The sequence below is a fragment of the Stenella coeruleoalba genome (genome assembly GCF_951394435.1).
Source record: "Stenella coeruleoalba genome assembly, chromosome: 9".
Classification (NCBI taxonomy): domain Eukaryota; kingdom Metazoa; phylum Chordata; class Mammalia; order Artiodactyla; family Delphinidae; genus Stenella; species Stenella coeruleoalba.
Window position 1 is genome coordinate 19,853,709 of NC_137155.1, and position 24,877 is coordinate 19,878,585.

General features: G+C 39.1%; 2 protein-coding genes across 2 annotated transcripts in view; one reads left to right on the forward strand and one right to left on the reverse strand.

The window, feature by feature from the left end:
• Window positions 1–24,877, forward strand: part of FBXL13 (F-box and leucine rich repeat protein 13) — a gene marked incomplete at its 5' end in the record, with an annotated part of 181,607 nt that overhangs the window by 102,798 nt on the left and 53,932 nt on the right.
• LRRC17 (leucine rich repeat containing 17) overlaps window positions 1–24,877 on the reverse strand; it is a 163,347-nt gene that overhangs the window by 96,232 nt on the left and 42,238 nt on the right. The window lies entirely within an intron of this gene.

Consider the following 24,877-nt stretch of genomic DNA (forward strand, 5'->3'; position numbering starts at 1 on the left):
TGCGCAGGCTTTCTCTAGTTGCGGTGAGCGGGGGCTACTCTTCGTTGTGGTGCGCGGGCTTCTCACTGCAGTGGCTTCTCTTGTTGCAGAGCACGGGCTCTAGGCGCACGGGCTTCAGTAGTTGTGGCGCACAGGCTTCAGTAGTTGTGGCACGCGGGCTCTAGAGTGCAGGCTCAGTAGTTGTGGCACACGGGCTTAGTTGCTCTGTGGCATGTGGGATCTTCCCGGGCCAGGGATCAAACCCGTGTCCCCTGCACTGGCAGGCAGATTCTTAACCACGCCACCAGGGAAGCCCAAAGATTATGATTTTTAAAACTGCATTATATCCTTGGGCTAAATAACATGACGATTTGAGGTCTATATGGGGAAATATTTAAGTTTGAAGGAACAAGACTAAGGAAAACTGGGCAGAAAAGAGTGTGGAATTGTGGAGGGTAGGGCATGGCACTTTGGAAGCAGTTACTACCTCCTTGATAGTTTCTTCTGCTCTGTTTTGTTTGATTTCAGTCATGATTCTTTTAACTTTTCTTTCACCTCTCTGTGTATTTTATTGATATTTGTGTCATAGAATGTTCATCATTCTATGAGACTAATAACACAAATGAGAACTGTTACTATATGCCAGGCACCATGTTGACTGTCATACAGATCAAATTTACTGCTCATATAAATGCTGTGCAGTGTGTATTTATCATGCCCATTTAGACATGAAAAGACCAAGGCTCCCAGGGCTGCACGGCTGGTGAAAGCACATGGTACTGGTACAGTTATAAGCAGGTAGATTCCCTGGAAGGAATACAGGGACAGAACAGATTTCTCCTCCAAGTTCTTGAATGGACAGAAATCTTACATAGCACTACTACTGGCATATCATGGTTTCCTGGTACACCACACAGTGGAGAGGATGTAAGGGAAAGGAGGGGGGGACGTTAAGCTAGGGCTGAAATGGCTAGAAGTTGCATTTGTTTAACATCCAATTTACTGTGATAGAGCTTGCTAAGCATCAACATCTACCATCACTCCGTGGCCAAGATGGCCTTAATGTTCCCTCCAGATGGACAAAACTTCAGACAGGCTTCTTCTGGACTCTGGACCCCTGACCTCCCTTTCCTTAGAGCGTTTACTTTAGAAAACTTGTGGTTGTACATTCTTTCTCTGCTCCCGTTGAGATGTAAAGCCCTTAAAAAGCTTCTTGCCAGTTTTACAACCCAGGAATGTCTTCCTCAAAGACCTGGGAGCCAGCCTTTAATATGTAATCATCAAGAGAGAGAGCATCAGTATCTCCCAGTCTCTGTGGGAGGATGGGAGCCTAACTTCCATATGGATGTCAGTTAGCAAACACAGAGGCCTAATCACAAAGGAAGAATACCTGCAAATTCAGAAATAACTCAATGTGCTTGACACATCTAACTGATCAATCTCTCCCCTAAAGATACATGCTCCAGTACTTTTTTTAAAATTAATTTTTATTGGAGTTTAGTTGATTTACAATGTTGTGTTCGTTTCTGCTGTCCAGCAAAGTGAATCAGTTATACATATAGATATATCTGCTCTTTTTTAGATCCTTTTCTCATATAGGCCATTACAGAGTACTGAGTAGAGTTCCCTGTACTATACAGTAGGTCCTTATTAGTTATCTATTTTACATACAGTCGTGCCTAGCTTACCTCAGTGCTTCCGAACCCTCTGCACAGTGTGACTTACCTCCTTGTTCTTCTCAGTTTCCATCAGGTAATTATTGTAGCAAAAACACACAACACATGCACAGACACACAAACACTCATGCACATGTCCTAAGGTTAAATATTTTCAGACACACTAAAGTCAAAATGAGAGGTTTCAAATTGATGACCCTCTGGCTAGATATATATTCAAAACATATAGACACAGTCTGTCTTTAAATTTTGAGCCAACATTTGGAATTTTGGAGTTTTCAAATAAAAATCTAGACTTCAAGTTTCTCTTAAAAAACCAGAAGAACTAGCAAAATTGGGCCTGCTTTCCCACATGGCAACAAAAGGCTGGAGCTGAGTCAGCCTCACCCCCTTGAGATGGCACCCTCTCCTCAGTATGCCGCCCTCTCCTCCACTCAGTAATGTCCACACATGCACTTACTCTGGAACTGCTACCACTTCACTGCATTGCCTGCCTGCCTCAGTAGGTATTTGAGTTTGGTCTGAATGTATTTCTAAAGAATAGATTTCTTTTCCTAACTGACCCTTAATTTGTAAGTCTCAAACCACAGTGACATTAGTATTTCACATCATTATGCAAAATAATGTTTTTTTTGTTCATCTGTCTTCCATTTGTTCATTTAATAATTTAATTACTCGAGAGATTTAACCCTAGGTGTCAGGCACTGGAAATTGTACCATTTGAAACTTTATAAGAAATGGGCTCATTATGAACCACAGATATCTTAATAATGGCTGCTGCTGTAACTTCAGAGAATCAGTGAATCTTGGATGTCACTGCTTCTGAGGGACTTATTAAGTCTTTTGAGGAGGCTCCATCTACCTCCCTAGCTCTGGGTGTGAGGATAGTTTCACCCTTCCAGACCTACTTGCATTGATATGACAGTATAAAATGGTTTCAAAGAAGGAAAGTTGACTATTCACAGGTTTTTCAGGTTCTTCCCTTGGAAAGTAAAATGTATTTTCTTCTTATGTTTGGAATTTTGCACTATGAAGTCATGTGTTAGTATATCTGATCAAGGAAAAAGGCCCTAATAAAACAAAAAGTTGAGAATAGAAACTTACAACAAAATGCTTTACACTGGTGTTTATTGAGTGCCTGCTGCATACTGGGCACCATGATGAGTCAAATAGCATCTCTGTCTTTTGCAAGCTCTGGATTAACATAAGTGAATTACGTCAAGGGCTAAATGTTAATGCAGTCACAGCTGCCCAAAAAAGGAAAGATGTATACAGTATTGTGAAAGAATTTGAATCCATATTTGTTAGAAAAAATAAATAAGTGGATGATGGAGAACTACAAAGAAAAGTGAAAATCAATTACATATGTTTTAGAAATAGTCTGCATTCTTATGGGATTGGATAAACACTGTAGGGTGCACTAAGTAATATGACTGATTTCCTAATGAGTACCAGCACTTGCACGTTCCCCTGCATGTCATCATCTTTGATGGGGTTGAGGTGATGCCTCTGCCCAGTTTCTCCTCCTTGAAAAAGCCTCTGCTCACACGTGGCCTGAACTGGGATAGGGCTGCTTCAGTGAGCTCTCTCACTATCCTCTGCAAATTTCTACCCATATACTTGCCACTTTGAGTTTTCTTTTTTCACTTTTAAAAAACCTGCTTTTTTTCTTATTACATGCTAAAGGCAGAAAAATACAAGAAAAAAAGGAGAAAAAGGGACTTCCCTGGTGGTGCAGTGGTTAAGAATCCACCTGCCATTGCAGGGGACACGGGTTCGAGCCCTTGTCCGGGAAGATCCCACATGCCGCGGAGCAACTAAGCCTGTGCACCACAACTACTGAGCCTGTGCTCTAGAGCCCGCGAGCCACAACTACTGAGCCCACATGCTACAACTACTGAAGCCTGCGTGCCTAGAGCCCATGCTCTGCAACAAGAGAAGCCACTGCAATGAGAAGCCTGTGCACCACAACGAAGAGTGGCCCCTGCTCTCCCCAACTAGAGAAAGCCTGTGCGCAACAAAGACCCAACACAGCCAAAAATAAATAAATAAATTAATTAATTAAAAAAAAAACAGGAGAAAAAAATTTAAATTACCTGAAAATTCATCACCAGAAATAATAAACACTACTAGAATTTCAGGGTCTTTATTCTATGCCTGTCTAGAATTTTTTAAACTGAAATGGATTATATAGTACACATATCTTTCATTTAATGTTTTATAAAGTGAATATGTCTTTATTCCATTAAATATTTTTCCTGTAACTTACTTTTAATAGCTATATAGTATTTCATTGTATCAAAATACCAATATGTATTTAACCATTCATTATTGGCCTACAGTTCTTTTTTTTGGCCTACCATTTTTTTTGCTGTCATAAATAACCTGTGAGGAAAATTATTGTAGCCATATCTTTACATATGTCTATGCAATTTTTTGGTACAAATTTTTAGAAGTGAAATGGTCAGAGGATATAGTTATTTTTAAGGCCATCCATACCCTACAAAGATTGTCAGTTTACACTTAGCATAAATGTAAAATAGTTTGTTCTCTTCATAAATATATTATATATAAAAAATTTTGCCAATTTGACATTGAATATGATATTTTATATTTTCAATTTGTATTTCTTTGATTACCAGGCAAAGTTAAACCATACACAGGCACTTAATAAATATCTGTTGAATGACAGCATTCTTATCCCAACAGGCCGCCACTGTTAAAATATTTTTCAAATTAATTAAAAAATCTCTTTCAAACTGGAGAATATTGGAGATAATGTAAGTTAAGTGCCTGACACAGTTGATGATAAAAAAAAAAAAAAACCTATTAGTATATTTCTCTAAAAAAATTTCTTCAGAGCCTGAGTGCAACATTTTCATTATAGTAGTTTCAGAAGAAAAAAAAATCTACATTCATTTAACAAAATGATTCTGGCTGAATCAGTTGAACAAATTTAATTTGTTTGCTTTTATATTTGCTACTTACGCAAAGTTATAAAATCTAACCTTATGCCATAAAATAATTTTTTAAAAACCATGTTTAAATACAATTTGGAAAGACTCTGGAAACAAAATGGCTTTATCACGTAAAGAAGGTACTCTTTCCTGTGCTCCTTTGTCATCTATAATCTGGGAGACATTTGGCGACAGTGAATGAATCCGTCTTTTTCTATGCTCTAAGGAATGATGTGTGACCTAACTCATGGTAGACATTTGTCAGATATTTGTTGAATTTTTGGATTAATGTTTAGTTAAATAAGTGAAACTAATGAACCACTGTATGAGATGTTGGTAGTTTTCCTTTGCATCTCATACTCTGCTTCAAGGAACCACTCCTCTCCCTTCCCTTGTGGTTCTGGGGAGCGGTCAGTTGTGGCACCTTGAAAGCAACACACCACAGCAATTGGAAGCATTGGTTCTGGGGCACCTGCATTTTAATCTTGAGTTTACTATTTACTAGGTATGGGACTGGGGCAGGTTACCTAAGCTTTCTGTATACCTCACTTTCCTTATCTATGAGATGGGGAAAATACTAGTAACTTCCTAAGTGTGTTGTGTGAATGAAATTATTTGATACATATAAGAGTCTTAGAATGATGGCTTCATACCGTAAATGCTTAGCCACGATTAGCTATTATTATTAGATTACTATTAGTATTTTCCAATGGCCGCTATCATTTGGCCCAGGCCTAGACATTCCTAAATTCCATGTGCAGTGGCTATGGTTTTTCCAGGAAGAGCATGACCTTAGCAGAACTATTCAAAACTCTTTCAGGTGCTCAACATTGGGAAAAATAAATTCAGTTTTTTCTGAGGTTGCAGGGCCTGGAATGTGTAAGTCTAGGCTGGTTTGTGGTTCTCTTGCTCAGGAACATGGAGGAAATTTGTCTGCAATGGGAAAGAATAAAATCCTCACAAAGAGGCTGACCTTCAAGACGAAGAGATGCTGTGTTTGAGAAGGAGAGATCGTATATTTTTGCTTAGCTGGACTTTCAGTTAGAGATACCACTAATTCCCTTTTTACCTACGCTAGTTTATGTTGGGTCATTGTGACTCAAGGAAGCTGACTGGTACAACTGTTGAGGATGTGATTCCTATTTAGCTTTTAGTTGGGGTATTGACTACTTTGACGGAAAGCCTTTCTCAAGGAAAAAACTAAGGCCCAAGAGAGGAAGTTGTGAAGGTTTCTCATAGCTCTTCACATGCTTGTATTCTACCATGTACCTGAATTTGTTGCTTTGAGCATGCCTGTGACTGACCACAAAGCAATCCTTACCACCCAAGAAACCGGATTAAATCTGCTTCCTGTTTTGCTGGCACCGACAGCTGGGACATACTGAGCAAAGGCATTCCCTAATGACTTTTTTGAGGGTAAGTATAATATACAGAAAAGTGCACAAAGTGCTATATACATGTCCTTTGGTGAACACAGAATGTGTTTCTGTTGAGTATACACATCGGAATCAAATGGGCTGGGTGTGAAGTATGTGTATGTTTGGCTTTTGTTGATATCATCGTTAGTTTCCTAAATTGGCTGTGTCAATCCTAATGATTATGATTTAGAAAACTCATGAGGGTGTGATTTCTGCAGGAAAGCTAATGCTGTGGCTCTACATACTTACTCCCTATATGTACCCACATAATTTATTTTCATAGCAACACTATTGTTAAAGTGCAGTACAGGAGAGGTAGGAGAACAACGTTCAAACCTAGAGTGGGCTTCTATGCTGATGAGTACTCTTCCCTTCTCAGAAATTAGCAATAAGTATTTAAGTCATCTTATATTCACTTCCATAGCAAGCAGGCTTCATTAAACTTCCCTCTTTTCAACTATTTTAATCAAACATTTAGAATCCATCACTGGTGACTACGTTCACTAAAAGAAAATAAGAAGAGAGGTTTAAAAATATTGTGTGTTCTCTGTGGTATTTTTCAGGAGAGGAAAAGTACTCAAGGGAAGAAACATAACCAGGGATTTCTATTTTATTTCATACTAGATTTATTTTATTTTACTTATTTTGGAACTCAGGTACCAGGAACAGATTTAATCACACTCCTCAATTCATGGCACACTTTCATCATCATTCCAGGCAAGGCTGATCTCTTGTTTTATTTATTCCCTTTATCTACATTTTATCTACATTTCCCACTCATGTTCCCCTTTCTCTACACAAGCAAACCCTCTAATTTGTTTTATGTGGTTCCATATACAAAAAATTTTCATTTGAAAAGATACTTGTACCCCAATGATCATAGCAGCACTATTTAATAGTCAAGACACAGAAGCAACCCAAGTGCCCATCAACAGATGAGATATATATATATATATATTTATATATATACATATCACATTTTCTTAAGCCAATCATCTGTTGTGTGTATATATATATTTACACACATATATATCACACACACACATATATATATATACACACATACACAAAGGAATATTACTCAGCCATAAAAAAGGAAATATTGTCATTTGCAGCAATGTGGATGGACCTAGAGAATATTATGCTTAGTGAAACAAGTCAGACAGCGAAAGACAAATCTATATGATATGACATATGATATGAATCTAAAAAATAATACGAACGAATATATATACAAAAGAGAAACAGGGTCACAGACATAGAAAACAAATTTATGGTTACATAAGGGGAAGGGGAGGGGGAGGGACAAATTAGGAGTATGGGATTAACAGATACAAACTACTATACATAAAATAGATAAGCAACAAGGATTTACTGTATAGCACAGGGAATTATACCCAATATCTTATAATAACCTATAATGGAATAGAATCTGCAAAAAAACTGAGTCACTATGCTGTATACCTGAAACTAACACAATATTGTAATTCAACTATACTTCAATTTAAAAAATGAGCAAAACATAAAAGTCTTTCTCTAGCAACAAAAAGGAATATATTAATATATACATATATATATCAATGTATTCTTGCATTCTTATATTGTGGTTCTGTGTGTGGATTTTAATCCTCATAAATGATATTGTGCTATAGCTTTGGCTCTTTCTCTTATTTCTGACAATGTTTCTAAAGGTGCCTCAGTCACCTCTTCTCTTGAACCCCTTAATCTCTTAATCATAGAGAGCCCCAAGGTTCAGTTTTTGGTCTACTTTTCTTCTCATCACGCACTTGGTGACGTCACCTAGATCATGGCTTTAAATATCACCTACAACAACAAACACTCATATAAAAAAAAGAATCACGCAACAAACAAAAGGTTCTAGGTATCAGACACAACAATAGAAACTGGAAAAATGGTAAGACATGTTCCCTAATCTAAAGAAGATCAAAATACAGTGGAGGAGACAGACAGGCATAAAAATTATTTTACAATGTGGTAAGAGAGGAAGTATAAATGTGGTTAAAAGCACAGACTAAAACACCAAACAGACCCAGTTTGAAATCTTAGCTTTACCTATCACTTCTAGCTGTGTATTCTTAGGTCAAATAACCTCTCTAAGGCTCAGATTCCACATATGCTAAAGGGGATAATCATAGTACCTACCTGATGGGGTTCTAGCCATAAGTAAATAAGATAATGCATGTGAACCACTTAGTAGAGTGTCTGGAACAACTATTTTAAGTGCAATACCAGATGTACATATGTACATGAGGGTAAGGAGCCTTAAAGAGGGAATAATGAACATCCTGAGTGATCTGGAGGTTATCTGTTGAGTGGAACCTTGAGACATGAATAGGAATTCATGATTAAGAACAGGAGGGAAAGGAAAACAACATAGGAGCAAGGTGTACTCTGTAAAGAGAAAAGGCAGGAGTTAGTGTTCATGTGGGAAAATAACAGGACTGGTTGAAAGATTCTTAAGCATAGAAGTAAGGTCGGGTATCATGTCAAGATAGAGCTGAGCAAAACCTATAATATTTAGTAAGGTATGGGCAGTTTCATAGTTACAATAATCAAACACAAAGACCTGGGCTTCCCTGGTGGCGCAGTGGTTGAGAATCTGCCTGCCGGTGCAGGGGACGTGGGTTCGAGCCCTGGTCTGGGAAGATCCCACATGCCGCGGAGCAACTAGCCCCATGAGCCACAATTACTGAGCCTGCGCGTCTGGAGCCTGTGCTCCGCAACAAGAGAGGCCGCGATAGTGAGAGGCCTGCGCACCGCGATGAGGAGTGGCCCCTACTTGCTGCAACTAGAGAAAGCCCTCGCACAGAAACGAAGACCCAACACAGCCATAAATAAATAAATAAATAAAATTTAAAAAAAAACAAAAAAAACACAAAGAACTTAGAGACCAGCAGTCCAATGCCAATTTTATATGACGAAGTGGGGTTTAAAAAATAAATTTGATTAGAAATGGAAAAAGCTAAAGGCAATTTTAAAGTCAACAAAAAATGAGAATTATTTGAATTATAATTGAGACCACTGCTCATTCTCAGGTCATGTGATTTGAGACTCAGGTAGTACAGGAAATTATGATCCAGTTTCCATCCTTTGTCTCTTCTGATCCAACAAAATATACCTTGTCATTAAAAATCTCAAATGATGGACTACCTTCCCTAAATCTGCCTTCTACACAGGGCGTCTATGAAGCCTGGAAACATAAGTAACCTTTTACTTTTTTACAGATTGAAGATGTCTTTGACAATATTACGCATATTTGCCTATGTCTGGGTAAAGAGACACTTTCTAAACCTCTTTAGTTTTATTTTAACAATAAACTTTCATTAAGTAATTTTTTTTAATTACAAAAATAAGGAGAAAAAAATGTGGTAATCTAAAGTGGCAGGGCCACACACTCCACGTACTGGGCACTCACTCACCTTCACAAGGAGTTCGTTCAGTGAGCTCCTTCTCACTACTGTACACCGCTCCGGAGGCCTTCCCTTCTTGCCACAAGGCATCTACAGAGAAAGGGAAGACCACTGGATCAGTAAGCAGGAGCCTTTGGGAAGACAGGTTCTAATAAAGAAGAAATAGGAAGAAACTCCTCTGCGTACAAAAGAAAAAAAATGTTGGAGTGGAAACTCAAAGGCGTTCTTAAATTAAATCAAGAAAAAGAACTCCAATAAAGAGCTATCACAGGGCTTCCCTGGTGGCGCAGTGGTTGAGAGTCTGCCTGCCGATGCAGGGGACACGGGTTCGTGCCCCGGTCCGGGAAGATCCCACATGCCGCGTAGCGGCTGGGCCCGTGAGCCATGGCCACTGGGCCTGCGCGTCCGGAGCCTGTGCTCCGCAACGGAAGAGGCCACAGCAGTGAGAGGCCCGCGTACTGCAAAAAAAAAAAAAAAAACAGATCTATCACAGCAAAATAGAGATGAAAGACCAACAATTACCATCAACAACAGTGTGAAAAAGGTATTAACAGCATCTAGGTACAATAAAGATAGTCCAATAACAATGTCATCATCCTCAACTGCCTTCCAGCAGCAGAACAATTTTCCTTTATCTATACTCATTTTCTGTTCTCTGTATGGCTCAGGTTGACCTTTTTCGGCAGTGGCTTCCTTCTTCTCTGCCTTCCTAGGCAGTCAAAGGAAGTGTGTGAACTGCTATGAGCAGAGTTAGCAGAAAAGAGTAAGGCGAAGGTGTGGAATTTCAGTATACTATCACCAGAGCTGGAGCCAGGGAACTGAATCCCTGACTAGACAAACCGTGGTGAGAGATGAGCCATCAGCCTCCTGTCCTCAGGGACCCCTCCTTCAGACAAGCCCGGAAAGCCATACAGAATTAGCCACCTGCTTCCAGCAACCTCTGCTGCAGCACTCAGCATCAGGAACACAGCCATCACTGGGAGAAGGCTCAGAGGACAGGTTCCTGACCAGAATGTAAGGTCTGACTTTCCACTTCCTGTCTGAGGTGCTCCCCCAGAGACACTCTACAATACCAACGAATCTGTTCATGTGGGTGTCTCGGGTCCTTTTATGACAACATGGCTGTGCCCTATTGAAAGTGGGTAGTGAGAATTACAGAAGCACCCTAGCTGAAAACTGTTGCCACGGGCTCTACAAAGCCAAGATCTGCAGTTCCAATGAGAGCAGAAGACTGAGTAGTGAATATCCAGACAAACCCCTCATTCTCACGTGATCTGTCAGCTCTGGCTTGTGGTCAATTTGACTTTCCCTCTTTCTTTAGAGGACACTGGTCTGTGCCATGCATGTCTTCAGACCAGAGGTCACTAGTGTCTCAAAAGTAGGATACATGGTTTTATTTCCTGTTCTTTTACTGGGGCTACAGAGTATGGCAATGGACAGTGACTTAAAAGCGGAAGGGAAGGAAATATGCTGCAGCCAACCAGCCCTCATACTCACAGAAATCTTTAATATACAGGCCTCAGAGAATGCTAATCCTTGCTTTATGTCATATATAAATCCTGGACTGTATCTAGTTTTGTACCATCTGATGTCAAAAATTCAACACATGTCAATTAGAAATTTTTAAATGTAATATGGTATCCTGGACTAGATCCTAGAACAGGAAAAAAGACATTATAGAAAAACTGGTGAAACAGGAATAGAATTTGTAGTTTAGTTAATAGCACTGTAACAATGTTAATTTTTTTAGTTTTGACAAATGTACTATGGTTATTTTAGATGTTAGCATCAGGAGAAGCTGGGTAAGGGGTATGTGGGAAATCTCTGTATTATCTTTGCAAATTTTCTATAAATCTAAAATTATGCCCAAAAAACCCAACAACAAACACTCATATATGTATATATGTAAAATATATATAATGTATATATAAAATCATTACATATGTATATGCATAATATACACACATACACACAAATATATGCTCACATACGTATATACACATACATATATATGTAATGTATGCACATAGGAGTATGTTTATATATGTATATATACATGTGCATGTATATGTGTTTATAGGAGTATATATGTATACAGGAGTACTTATATATGTTATATATATAGAGAAGTAATATATGTATATATGCATGTACATATATATACATATACACATATTGTGTATACATACACAGACACATATATATGATAGATAATATAGATCTTCAACCCAGAGTTCTCTCTCGAATTTTAGACTCATATCTTTTAAAAAATTTATTCATTTATTTTATTTATTTTTGGCTGCATCGGGTCTTAGTTGCAGCACGAGGGCTCTAGTTGAGGCACGCAAGCTCAGCAGTTGTGGCACGCGGGCTTAGTTGCCCCGCGGCACGTGGGATCTAACTTCCCTGATCAGGGATCAAACCTGCGTCCCCTGAATTGCAAGGCGGATTCTTTACCACTGGACCATGAGCAAAGTCCCTAGACTCTTAAATCTTAAAAAAAAAAAAAATCCCTGCTCGAAAATGTAACTCCTTGCTCCACCTTCGGCCTTTCCTATCTCAGTTAATGACAGCTCCATGTTTACAGCTGCTTAGGCCAAAAGTCTTGGAGTCATCTGTTACAGACTGAATTGTATCTGCTCCAAATTAATATGTTGAATTCCTAACCCCTGGTATCTTAGAATGTGACCTTGTTTGGAAATAAAGTCATTACAGATGTAATTAGTTAAGATGAGATCATTAGGGTGGGCCCTAATGCAATGTGACTGATGTCCTTACAAAAAGGGGAAATTTGGACACCGACACATGCATTTACATGGAAAGCGCCATGTAAACATGAAGATAGCCATCTACAAACGAATGAGAGAGGCCTGAACCATACCCTTCCACCAACCCTGCTAACACTGTGATCTTGGACCTTTTGGCCTCCAGAACTGTTGGACAACAAATTTCTGCTGTTTAAGCCACCAGTTTGTGGTACTTAGTTACAGCAGACCTAGTCAACTAATACAATATTCTTGACTTTTTCTCTCACACTCCACATGCACTCTGTCAGGAAGTCCAGTTGACTATTACTTCAGAATCTCTCCAGGATCTGACCACTCCTCACCATTTTCACAGTTACTACCCAAGTTCAGGTCACCATCATCTCTTGCCTGGATTATTGTGATAGCTTCCTAACTGGTCTCTGTGCTTTCACTTCAACCTCTAAGTTTCCTCTCAACACAGCAGCATCTAGAATGGTCTTTTGAAAACCCAAGTCAATGTTCTGCCTCAGTTCAAATACCTGGCAACTCTTCTTATTTACTCAATAAAACAAAAGCCTTGGAAGGACCTTCAGGATTCCATATAATCTGCCTCCTTCCCTAATTGTCTCTCTGACATCACTTCCTACTACTTTTCCTCTTACCAACTCTGTTCCAGCCACACTGGCTTCTTTGATGTTCTTTCAACACACAAGCTCTTGCCTTCGGGTTTTTTGCACTGGCTGTTTTCCTTGCCGGGAACACTCTTTCTGCAGCTACCTGTATGGCTTTCTCACCTCCTTTAAGTCTTTCTCACATACCCCCAAATGAATGAATAAGTGGATAAAAATGCATCAGCTAAAATGCTCCAAAGAGATCCATATTAGTTCCATGTTCATATCAGAGCTCTCTAACATATGATCTTGTTTCTTTCAAAATCTCAAAGAAGAAAATACGGGTAGGATTAAGAGTTTTAATGGAAAGGATAAGTCTATCTTACATGTACATGAGAAAGTGCCAATTAGGAGGGCAGTGATTCCCGGTTATGCTTTTCCTTTACCCTCTGCTCTGTTTGTGTGTAACTCCAAGGGTTCTCATGTTGATATTGCCTTTGGGTAGCCACTTTTCCTACAGATTCATGTATCTCCAATTGTGTTTAGCAGTGGGTTATAGCTAGGCATGGAATAATCACAGCTATGCTGGGAAGGAAGGCTAGGCTGAAACCAATCTCTGGTTGAAACCCAAGTGGCCAGAAACCAGTAACTCTGAACATGGAGTGGGAAAAGGAGCCAGATGAAGAGTGGGGAGTTTGGGCCAAGGTACAGATTTACATGTTCAGATTTAAGATTTAAGTTAAACCAGAGAGCAAGAGAGCTTACAACAGTTTCTGCCTCTCCGTTCCCATGCTCTTCATTTCCAGCCTAAGTACTTCCATTAGGCTCACTTTTTGCCCTCTGACTAAACACCCTCATACTTTCCCTTTCTCCCATTCACCAGGTTAACTTTCACATACCCTTTGAGGCTCTGCTCAATCACAGCATTCTCTAGGAACCCCTTGCTGACCCCTAACCCAGGTTGGGTTAAGATCCCTTTATTCCACTTCCACTAAGCATTCTCTGTGTATTTGATGGTCTGCTTATTTGTCTGCTCTCCGCCCCACTGTGAGCTCCTTGATGGTCAGGATGGTGCCTTATTTATCTGTATCTGTATCCTCAGTGCATAATAAATACCTGGCACATAGTAGGACTTTGATCAATGTTTCATGAATGAATGAATGAAACTGCAGCCAGTTTCAGGGTATGGCTAGCCAGGTTCTTCAGGTGGAAGCTCAGGAGGCTTGTTAGGTATCTGAGAAGTTGGCAACTTGCTACAGCAAGGTCTGATGATCTTTTCTTGGTAAGAGTTGGGTCTGACATTTCTTTCGATTTACAGGGAGAAAAGAGCCTAGGAAACTACAAAATACTAAAGTGAAAGTATGTTTTCATCAATTATTTTTCAGTTACTACACAAGTCAACAGAAATGAAAAGGGACAGCATCCCAGAGATGTTCAAATGATTGGAATACTCAATATAGTAATAATGGTTTATCAGTAATTCCTGTACTATTAAATCTCTCTGGGAACCATGAATCTTAAAGGTACACTGTGTAAACTGCAAACTGGAAGATTCTAAGGTCATTTTAATTCTCTCTAGGCTACATAAATTCCAACCTCCCCTTTCAGAGAGGCAAAGATCATGGAAGGTCTTACTTATTCACCTCTGGGGTTTGTGGTGGAGGTGGGAGAAAGCCACGGAGGCACATCCGGGGATGAATGCAGTAGCCAAATGGAACAGAGACTGCATAAGCAGAGCAACCTCTCTCACTCTCTCTCTCATACAGCAGAAGGCAGTGGGATGGTGAAAGGAGCCCCAAACTGAAGTTAAGAGACTCAGGATCTAGTCCTTGCTATGCCACTAAGCACTTGTGCAACCCTGGACATTTACTTGCTTTTTCTGCTTCAGTTCTCTCTTCTGTAGAATGGCTAGGTTAGCTAGATGATCTCTGAGATCTTTTTCAGCTTTAGGATTTTGTGTTTCTGTATGATGACTAACCAAGATAACTAAAGAAGGAGTAAGACTGGGGGAAAAGAATAATGAATGGTATTTTGGAAAAGCTGAATTTGAGGTTCCTGTGATATACCTGGTTGTCAATGACAAGAACTAATTGAAAGTGGAAGTCTGGTCCTTGGAGCAGAGCTGGGAGTGGAGGTACAGATTTGGTAGTTTATCAGCAGGAGGTAAATGGAACAATAAAAGTTATGTGACCAGCTAAACCAGTTGTGAATAAACAGGTTATGTACCAAAATAACTTGGTAACAGCCAAATTATAATTCATTTAATATTTATTTGATTACATTTCCCCTTATTCTATATTTTAATGGATGGTAATAATAACTGCTACCATTTGTTGGGTATTGGCTATGAGCTAGGTGTTGAAGAAAGTGTTTTACATTTATTATCTCATTTAATATTTATAAATAACTACATGAGGTCAGTATCACTATTCCCATTTTTGAGATGTGGAAACTGAACACTGGTCTGTTGGTAAATATCTAACAACTGGATAGGAACACGCAAATCCCTGAGTTACAGTGGTTGTTGACCTCCATGGTGTAAAAACTCTCACCATGGCCTATTTCAAGCTAACAACAAGAGGTCACTGAACAGAGAGATAGGAAGAAATGTGCCTTATGTAATACTGTCACCATACAGATATAATAAACATACATATATATCTTCAAGAGCATAGATAATGGTAACGTGGTAAAATAATTAGAAGGTCATGAGTTTGGGTATTCACTACACTTGTTAATATTGTTTATTTAATTTTAAGTTTATATGATTTAATCTTTTAACTAGCTGTGTTTAACAACTGGCTTCCATAGTTCCTAAAATTTTAACAATCTGCTCTTGCAAGCTAGTATAAGCTGGCTCCACACACCACTGAAAATGATGCTAAGACAGAGTAAGTAACTTGCCTAAGGTCACATAGAAAATGTCTGGGTCAAGATTAGAACCTTGATCCACCTAATTCTGAAGACCAGGCTCTTAACCACTAGACTATCATCTGTAAAACTATAAAGTGCTATATACTGTGTATGGTAAAAAATTATTGCTGCATTTCGTATTTGAAAAAAATGTTATGTGGTCTTAAGTGTCATCAGTAAGGAGGGGTTCTAGTGGAAAAGCAGCCATGAATCAGAAAAGTCACAGTGCAATTTCTGCTTTTCTGGGTCAGTTCTTGTGCTTGAGTTTCCCTGTTAAAGGAATGTTTTGTGTCCTTTTTGAATCGCACTTCAACCCGCATTGGGAAAAAAAAATAGAAGAATTTATTAACATCTTTTAACGTTTCTTGTAGACAGGACTCATGGAAATTTAAATGGTTGTTATTATTACTTTGAATATAACTTTATACTAGCCATACTGAAAATAAAATATAAAGAAATATAACAAACACCTATCGTTTAGCATCCATAGATTAATGCAATCTCTTTGTAGCCAAAATGTATAAGGATGTTTATTACATTAAGTAGCAAAAAAATAAAACATCTGGAAACAATTTTTAGATCTTGAAGAATCAGATGACAAAATGATGAGTCTCAGGGGACTAATCATATTCACCCCTCTGGAGAAAAGGTTTGAAAAAAATTTTAATGCTTTCTGAAAAACCATACTTATTTTAGCTTCTCCTCTGCTCCCTATCATAGGAAATGACTTACACACAGAATTTCATGAACTGCTCATAAAACTCTACTTAGGTCTTTGGACCTGAGTGAAGCCCGTAGTTAGGATTGCAGCTGTAAAGCCACCATCTAGCTCAATAAATCTAGACAAACCAAGTAGCTCTATGGATCACTGTGTTGTAAAAGTAACGTATCATAGTTGTGATTATCTTGGTTAAAAAAGGGACTTCCCTGGTGGTCTGGTGGTTAATACTTCACCTTCCAGTGTAGGGGGTGAGGATTTGATCCCTGGTCGGGGAGCTAAGATCCCACGTGCCTCGCAGCCAAAAAAACGAAAACATAAAAAACAGAAGCAATATTGTAACAAATTCAATAAAGACTTTAAAAATGGTCCACATAAAAAAAAATCTTAAAAAAAAGAAGGAGATAAAGCTCCGTTATAATACAGGGGAAGCTATAAGTAATTTGGCCAGTGGGTGAGGAAGAGAACAACATAGTATACTCTAGACAAGAATGGTAAAGTTTAGGAAGGGTCAGCCTGCTTCTGCAGATCGCAGCTCTGAGTCATTGTGCGGTGAGTACATGCTGAGTTGGCACACATGCTTGCCTTCCTGGCATCCGCAGGCTTTACTAATCTTGTGTTCTAATTCCTTACTCACATTGGAAAATGAAATTTTTTTCTTGTTTGGCTGTTCAGTGTTTTTAGATATATACGGCAATCTTTAACAAATGACTGTATTGACTATGCTCCACCCCCACACACACTTTGGAACTACAAATTTACATTCTACAAACAACTTATTTGACAACTACTTGGTCTATGAACAAGCGGTTGTTGCATCATACTTTGCGCTAAGCATGGTGCTGTACTGTAAAGGATATGATGGATAAGATGCTGTTCATGTTCCTTGGCAGGGATATTAGACATGTGCATAGATATTAGACATGTGCATAGATATTAGACACGTGCATAGATATTAGACATGTGCATATAAGGCAGAAGATGCAAAATGCAAAGTGAGGGCTCTGGTCGTTGGTGCTCTGAGATGTAAGACAAAGAGACAGCTCTATCTGAAGCTTCTTCCAGGGCTACCTGGGAGAAGTGCATTAGTGAACATAGAGGAGGGGGTGGCCATGAAGAATATATAGACTGGAAAGTACAGCATCATCCAAAGAGAGAGATTGGCAGAGATAATAATTAGACCTCTCTTCCTGTCACCACAGAGGACACAATATTTGAAAGCCTGTCAAGCCCTGTTAACACAGATCCTGAGAAGTGTTCCTACTGAAGCTTGTGGCACATTTGAATGCAATAAAACACAATATTCCATAATGCTTTGGGAGAAATCTTTGTCTTTCCAACAATTCATTCTACTTGCTAAGCCACGCTTCTCTGAGGTCACCAAGAAGTCATGAAGGATATATGGATATGACTAAAGTCATCACATTACACGTTAGTCACTGGCTGCAGTGCTGGTTAGAATGAGAGAAACAGCTGGAAATGGTACAGGAACACAGTGTGGGCCATGTCTACCTAAGATGGATATTTCTAGCTGTCATAGAGGGTCTGGCCCTATATATACCTCTTTTCTGTGCTGTTGAGCTAACTGATTCAAAGACACTGTTGTTAAGAAGTGGAAACTGGGAGCTTGGTAAGATGCTATCCTCACTGAGGTAAGTCTCTTCCTTCTTTTTACCACTTTGGAGTGGCTAGGAGGGATCTGAGCTAGACCTTGATGCACAGCACTCTCGTCTTCATTTTGTATGGTTCACTGATAGCGCATTTCCCACACAGACAGCTGTGTCCTGTTGTGCTGATGGGTTGAGACACACGAGGCAGATGGAGAGAATTTCCCTGTGATCACCAAGGTTTCTCTGCCCCCAATAGCAGCAGTAGCAGTCTGCTGGGACTTGAGACTGGAACACCACTGGTGTGGCCAACTTCCCCAAGTTCCTAAATCATTGGGAACTTAAACCAGAAAATAGCAGAGTGGCAGGGCTCCAGTTGGTGCCCAAATTGAAGCCCAAATCACCTCAAAACTAAACAACAAGATATTAGATCCCAAGTTTTGTAAGAATACTATACAGAAAATGCACAGATACCAGATGTGGTGAAACCCGGTATTTGAACGTGGTAAAATATTTTGCTTTTTCCTCCTAGAGATGAATCTTTAATTTCAGGCTTATATCACCATTCTTTCAGTGAAGAGAAAGAACAACTAATAGTTGGTTACCCTAAAGGATTCTGACAGGAATACTTGAGTCATGAAATATTAGCCAAGCAACTCTCTGGATATTCTAAAATAAACTGTGTAGAGAACTAAGTGTTTCATGCCAGGACAAAACTAAAAAGCTTTTCTCAGAGGTCTCCCTGACCCCCCTTTTCTGTATACAATCTTATTGGTTGATAGCACCCAGTTTTTGGCTGCATTGCAAGGAACCACTCAGCTGTGGCTGATTACCGCTCTCATTTTTTCCCCTTGTTCAGGAATCTTCTCATGAGCATGTTTCTGAGAAAGCAAGACAGAAAAAGTTTTTCGCTTGTTTTGGGGAAGCCATTATTGGAGAGGCTAGTGTTAGGGTAATAGACTAGGGCTGAGATAAAGGGGAGGAATTTAGAAGTGTTGTGAAAAACAACTGTTTCCATCCCTGGAGTTGTGAGTCACAACGGGAGAAATAGCCTCTATCCTTGGCTCTGCGGTGGAGAGCCGCAGAGTCACGGTGTGACTCAGGAACATTCTTTCATTCATTCGGCACTTATGGAGCTGCCACTCTGTGTCTGACACTACGTCCAGCACTGGGGACGCACAGTGAGGAATAGATAAGGAACCTGTTCTCAAATCACACAATTTCTCTAAATACCTTTTCTTTATGTTTACAATGTGAGGGATGGACTAGAATGATCTTTCAAGGCCCTCTACCTCTAGTACTTGAACCTTTATTTTTCTTTGGGCTCACAATGTGCCCAGAAGAACAGTAACAGGAAAACTGGTTCTCAAAGCACATGCCAGATATTGTGCTAACTAATCACTTTTATATACATTACTCTATTTGTTTTCTCAAGAAACTCCTAAAATAAGTATTATTATATCCATTTTATAGATGAGAAAACATCTATAAAGCATCAGAGAGGTTGAGTTACCTTTTGTTGTAAGTGAGAAAGAGGCAGTGCCAGACTCAAACCCAGCTCTGCTGACTCCAAGCCCAGCATTCTTTCCCCCTCCTCTGTTCTCCAGGTTTATAATGTTAATTCATCTCCCCTGGACTTTTCTCTGGGAATATTTATGGAAAACTTATTCAAGAACCCATGGCAGTACAATATGAAATATGTAACTTTTGCCTTATGGGTCTTCCATTAGTTTTCCTTCCCTCTTTACCTACTAAGTTTTCGTATTCATCCCAAGGGTGATCTTGCCACTTCATTTAAGCCCAGGGCTTCCACTGCTTTGCCTTTGCTTGTGCTTTACTTTCAGCTTGGAATCATTTTCAATCTTGTCTTCAGCCAAATTCTGTACTCTTTCCCAGACTTTGTCTTACTCCTAAATTTAATTCATTCATCCCCTAATAGTTATCCAACACAGTAAGAAGTTAAAAAAAAGAGTATAAGATCATCTCCTTGGGGGAAATAAGATATGCACAGATTATAGGAAAGTTATAGGCTAAAATACTTATAGACCTGTGAGGGAAAGAGAAGGAAGGTAGCAGAATAGGGCTGGAGTCACTGGAACTTGAGGAATAGTTAAGGCTTGATTAGATGAAAAGAGAAAGAGGCAGGGAGAGGTAACAAGGTCAGACAAAGAGCAGAGAGGTCCGCTGAGTATTGAAGAAGTTGGATGTCTTTCTGGCTGGAGTGACTAGGTTTGAAGAACTATGGAAGCTGGAATGGAACATTTGAACTGTATGTTATTGTTGAAGAATGTTAATCAGAAGGAGTACTGGATTAAGAGTTTGCACACCTGTGTTCTTGCCTGATCAATTTGTAATCTGGAGAAAATTGATCAAGAGACCTGAGTCTCCATTTCCTTATCTCCTGGGGCTACCTCGGTCTATAGACGTCCAAGCTCCTTAGAATAGCCTGTCTCTTCTCCTACTGTTCCCACCTCCAGCCATTTTATAGTATGTCTTTACGTGTGAGGAGTCAGTTATGAGCTAAGACCTTTCACAACATGGTATAATCACATGTACTCTGTGAGAACGCTCACAGTGCTGAAAAACATGATTTCTCACAAAGGTACACAAGTTAAATAATAAAAATTAAGCTATACAATTTAAATAATGAAATCAGGCTACACAAGTTAAATAATACTCATACACATGCATTAAAAATTGAATTTTTGATCGTGAGTTTGGGATTAGCAGATGCAAACTAGTATATATAGGATGGATAAACAAGGTCCTACTATATAGCACAGGGAACTATTATATTCAATATCCTGTGATAAACCATAATGGAAAAGAATATGAAAAAGAATATATATATGTATGTATAACTGAATCACTTTGCTGTACAGCAGAAATTAACACAACATTGTAAATTAACTATACTTCAATAAAATATTAAAAAATGGAATTCTTACCCTACCAATTTCATAATTTAACTTTAAGACACTAAATTTCCTTAATTAAATATTTAGAATTAAAACTTTAAGGCTAGAGAGTTTCTGTTTTAACTTGAAAATGTGAGGCAACAATAAGGTCTTAGGGCTTTCTTTTCAGTTGTGTATGATTCAGACAGTTAGTGGTGCCAGATATGACGAATGGGCTCAAAGATGCTAATCTGGAAAAAAAATGTGGCCAGGCAAGCGCAGATGATCAGCCAGGACAAAGCAGGCAAGAGCAAAAAGAGCATCAACCATGAGTCTTAGGAAAAGTCAATGTCCAAAGTCTTCAAGGAAGCTGTGATGTTAATTTTGGTGTGTCAACTTGGATGGGCCACGGGGTGCCCAGTTTTTTGGATAAACATTTTTCTAGGTTTGTCTGTGAGGGTGTTTCTGGATGAGATCAATATTTAAGTCAGGAGACTAAGTAAAGCAGATTGCCCTCCCCAGTGTGGGGGTCTCATCCAATCTGTTGAAGGCCTGAATAGAACAAAAAGGCTGAGAAAGGGAAAATACACTCTCTTTGCCTGACTGTCTTCAAGCTAGAACACTGGTCTTTTCCTACCTTCAGACTTGGACTCAGACTGGAACAATACCTTCAGCTCATCTGGGTCTCCAGCTTACCAACTGCAGATCCTGGGACTTCTTAGTCTCTATTGTTGTATGAGCCAATTCCTTATAATAACTCTATGTATCTACGTATGTATGTATGTATGTTTCTATCTATCTATCTATCCATCCATCCATCCATCCATCCATTCATCTATCCATCTATCTCCTATTGGATCTCTTTCTCTGGGGAACCCTGACTAACACAGTAGCATTAGCATCTGGATCCAAAAGTGAAGGAACAAGGCAGCAGGTTTCTCTCAGAGTCCAGTGGCAAAAGGTCTTTTGTGTCCTTTTAAAGACATATGTACCCCAATGTTCACTGCAGCACTATTTACAATAGCCAGGTCATGGAAGTAACCTAAATGTCCATCGACAGACAAATGGATAAAGAAGATGTGGTACATATATACAACAGAATATTACTCAGCCATAAAAAGGAACAAAATTGGGTCATTTGTAGAGACGTGGATGGATCTAGAGACTGTAATACAGAGTGAAGTAAGTCAGAAAGAAAAAAAACAAATATCCTATATTAACATATATATGTGGAACCTAGAAAAATGGTACAGATGAACCAGTTTGCAGGGCAGAAATTGAGACACAGATATAGAAAACAAACGTATGGACACCAAGGGGGGAAAGTGGCGGGGGCGATGGTGGTGGTGGTGTGATGAATTGGGAGATTGGGATTGACGTATGTATAAAATGGATAACTGATAAGAACCTGCTGTATAAAAAAATAAATTAAGTAAAATTCAAAAAAAAGAAAGGGGCTTCCCTGGTGGCGCAGTGGTTGAGAGTCCGCCTGCCGATGCAGGGGACACGGGTTCGTGCCCCGGTCCGGGAGGATCCCACATGCCGCGGAGCAACTAGGCCTGTGAGCCATGGCTGCTGAGCCTGTACATCCAGAGCCTGTGCTCCGTGACGGGAGAGGCCACAACAGTGAGAGGCCCGTGTACTGCAAAAAAAAAAAAAAAAAAAAAAAAAAAAAGAAAGGTCTTTTGTGTCCTTTTAAGCGCAGTAAAGCAAGCTGATCTTTTTAAGAGGTAGTGTAGTTTAATGACTACATTGGAACTAGACTGCCTGGATTCTTATCCTGGCTCCACTATTTATGAGCTAGATCACCTTGGACACATTACTTAACTGCTCTGGGCCTCATTTTTCTCATTTGTAAAAAAAAAAAAAAAAATACCTCCCAATAGGTGGTTGTGAGGATTATATAGACCAGTATATGAAAATTGCCTAAAAGAGTACCTGGTACACAATAAGTGTTACTTAAATGGTAGTTATTATAAATCCTCCTGGACTCATTGAGCTCACCACAGTCTCTCATAGAACATTTTGGATCTTCTGATCAGCAACTTTTTCTTCCAGTCACTGACTAAAGAGTGGGAGAAAGAGGAATTCCACAGATGTATTCCTGAGCTTTACCAGGAGGTCTTTGAAATCATCTAACAAGATACTTTTAGGCCAAGTATCACCCAGTGTCTTGGCTTTTCAATAAGTTAAAAGGACCATGTCCTGGAGCAGAAGTTCTCAGTAGATGCTCACTTTCAGCTTACTTCAGCAGCACTTTCTTTAGGTATGTGACTGTAAGTCTACTGTATGAAGAAGAGGACTGAATTTCCTTCTTTCCTTTGATATAAATTGCTTTCTGATTACAGAAGAATTATACACTCATTATATAAAATTTTTAAAATATAAAAGAATATAAAAATAATCCATAATCCTAGCATCCAAAGATAACAAACAATATTTTGAAATGTGTCTTTCTAGTTTTTTGTCCATTTGTCTGTGACACATACCTTTTTAATTTTTTTATTTATTTTTACTTATTTTGGCTGCACCATGTGGCATGTCATTCCCTCACCAGGGATTGAACCCATGCCCCCTGCATTGGAAGTGTGGAGTCTTAACTACTGAACTGCCAGGGAAGTCCCAACACATACTTTTTTAAAACAAGATTAAGATCATAATATATACAACTGCTGTTCCTCATTCTCACTGTCATGCTATTGTGAAGATGACTCTGTGGGAGAGTTCCCCCTGATGTTCGTTTCTGGATAGAGTCTCAGTTTCCCATTACTGAATCAGTATATCATTTCCCATCCATGACCATTTGTTAGGAAATGGAGCCTAAATAACATGTTATTTTAAGGTAATTCATTCATAGGTGACGATATTTGATCTTTTGACCAGTAATTACTTTGAATACTCTCTACCACTGCTGCTTCCATTAATGTGGATAATGATAGTTGAAAGAAAGAAATCAGTATACAAAGCTGTAGTAATCAAAACAGTGTGGTACTGGCATACGGACAGACGTATAGAATTGAGAGTCCAGAAATAAACCTATACTGTCATGGCCAATTGATTTTCAACACAGGTGCCAAGACCATTCAGTGGGGGAAAAAATATTCTCTTCAATAGCTCGTGCTGGACAACTAGATATATGCATGCAAAAAAATGAAATTGGATCCCTACCTCACACCATATATAAAAATCAACTGAAAAGGGAACAATGACCTAAATATAAGAGCTAAAATGATAAAACTTACAAGAAAATACTGAGGGTAAATCTACATGACCTTGGATGTGGCAATGGATTATTAGATATGACATCAAAAGCATATGCAACAAACTATAGAAATGACCCCTGAAAGCATAGTCTTGTACCACAATGTTCATTGTAGCTCTATTTACAATAGCCAGGACATAGAAGCAACCTAAGTGTCCACTGACAGATGAATGGATAAAGAAGATGTGGCACATATATAAATGGAATATTACTCAGCCATAAAAAGAAACGAAATTGAGTTATTTGTAGTGAGGTGGATGGACCTAGAGTCTGTCATAGAGAGTGAAGTAAGTCAGAAAGAGAAAAACAAATACCATATGCTAACACATATATATGGAATCTAAAAAAAAAAAAAGGTCATGAAGAACCTAGGGGCAAGACGGGAATAAAGACGCAGACCTACTAGAGAATAGACTTGAGGACATGGGGAGGGGGAAGGGTAAGTTGGGACAAAGTGAGAGAGTGGTAGTGTATATATGGACATATATACACTACCAAATGTAAAACAGACAGCTAGTGGGAAGCAGTTGCCTAGCACAGGGACATCAGCTCAGTGCTTTGTGACCAGCTAGAAGGGTGGGATAGGGAGGGTGGGAGGGAGGGAGACGTAACAGGGAAGAGATATGGGGATATATGTATATGTATAACCGATTCACTTCGT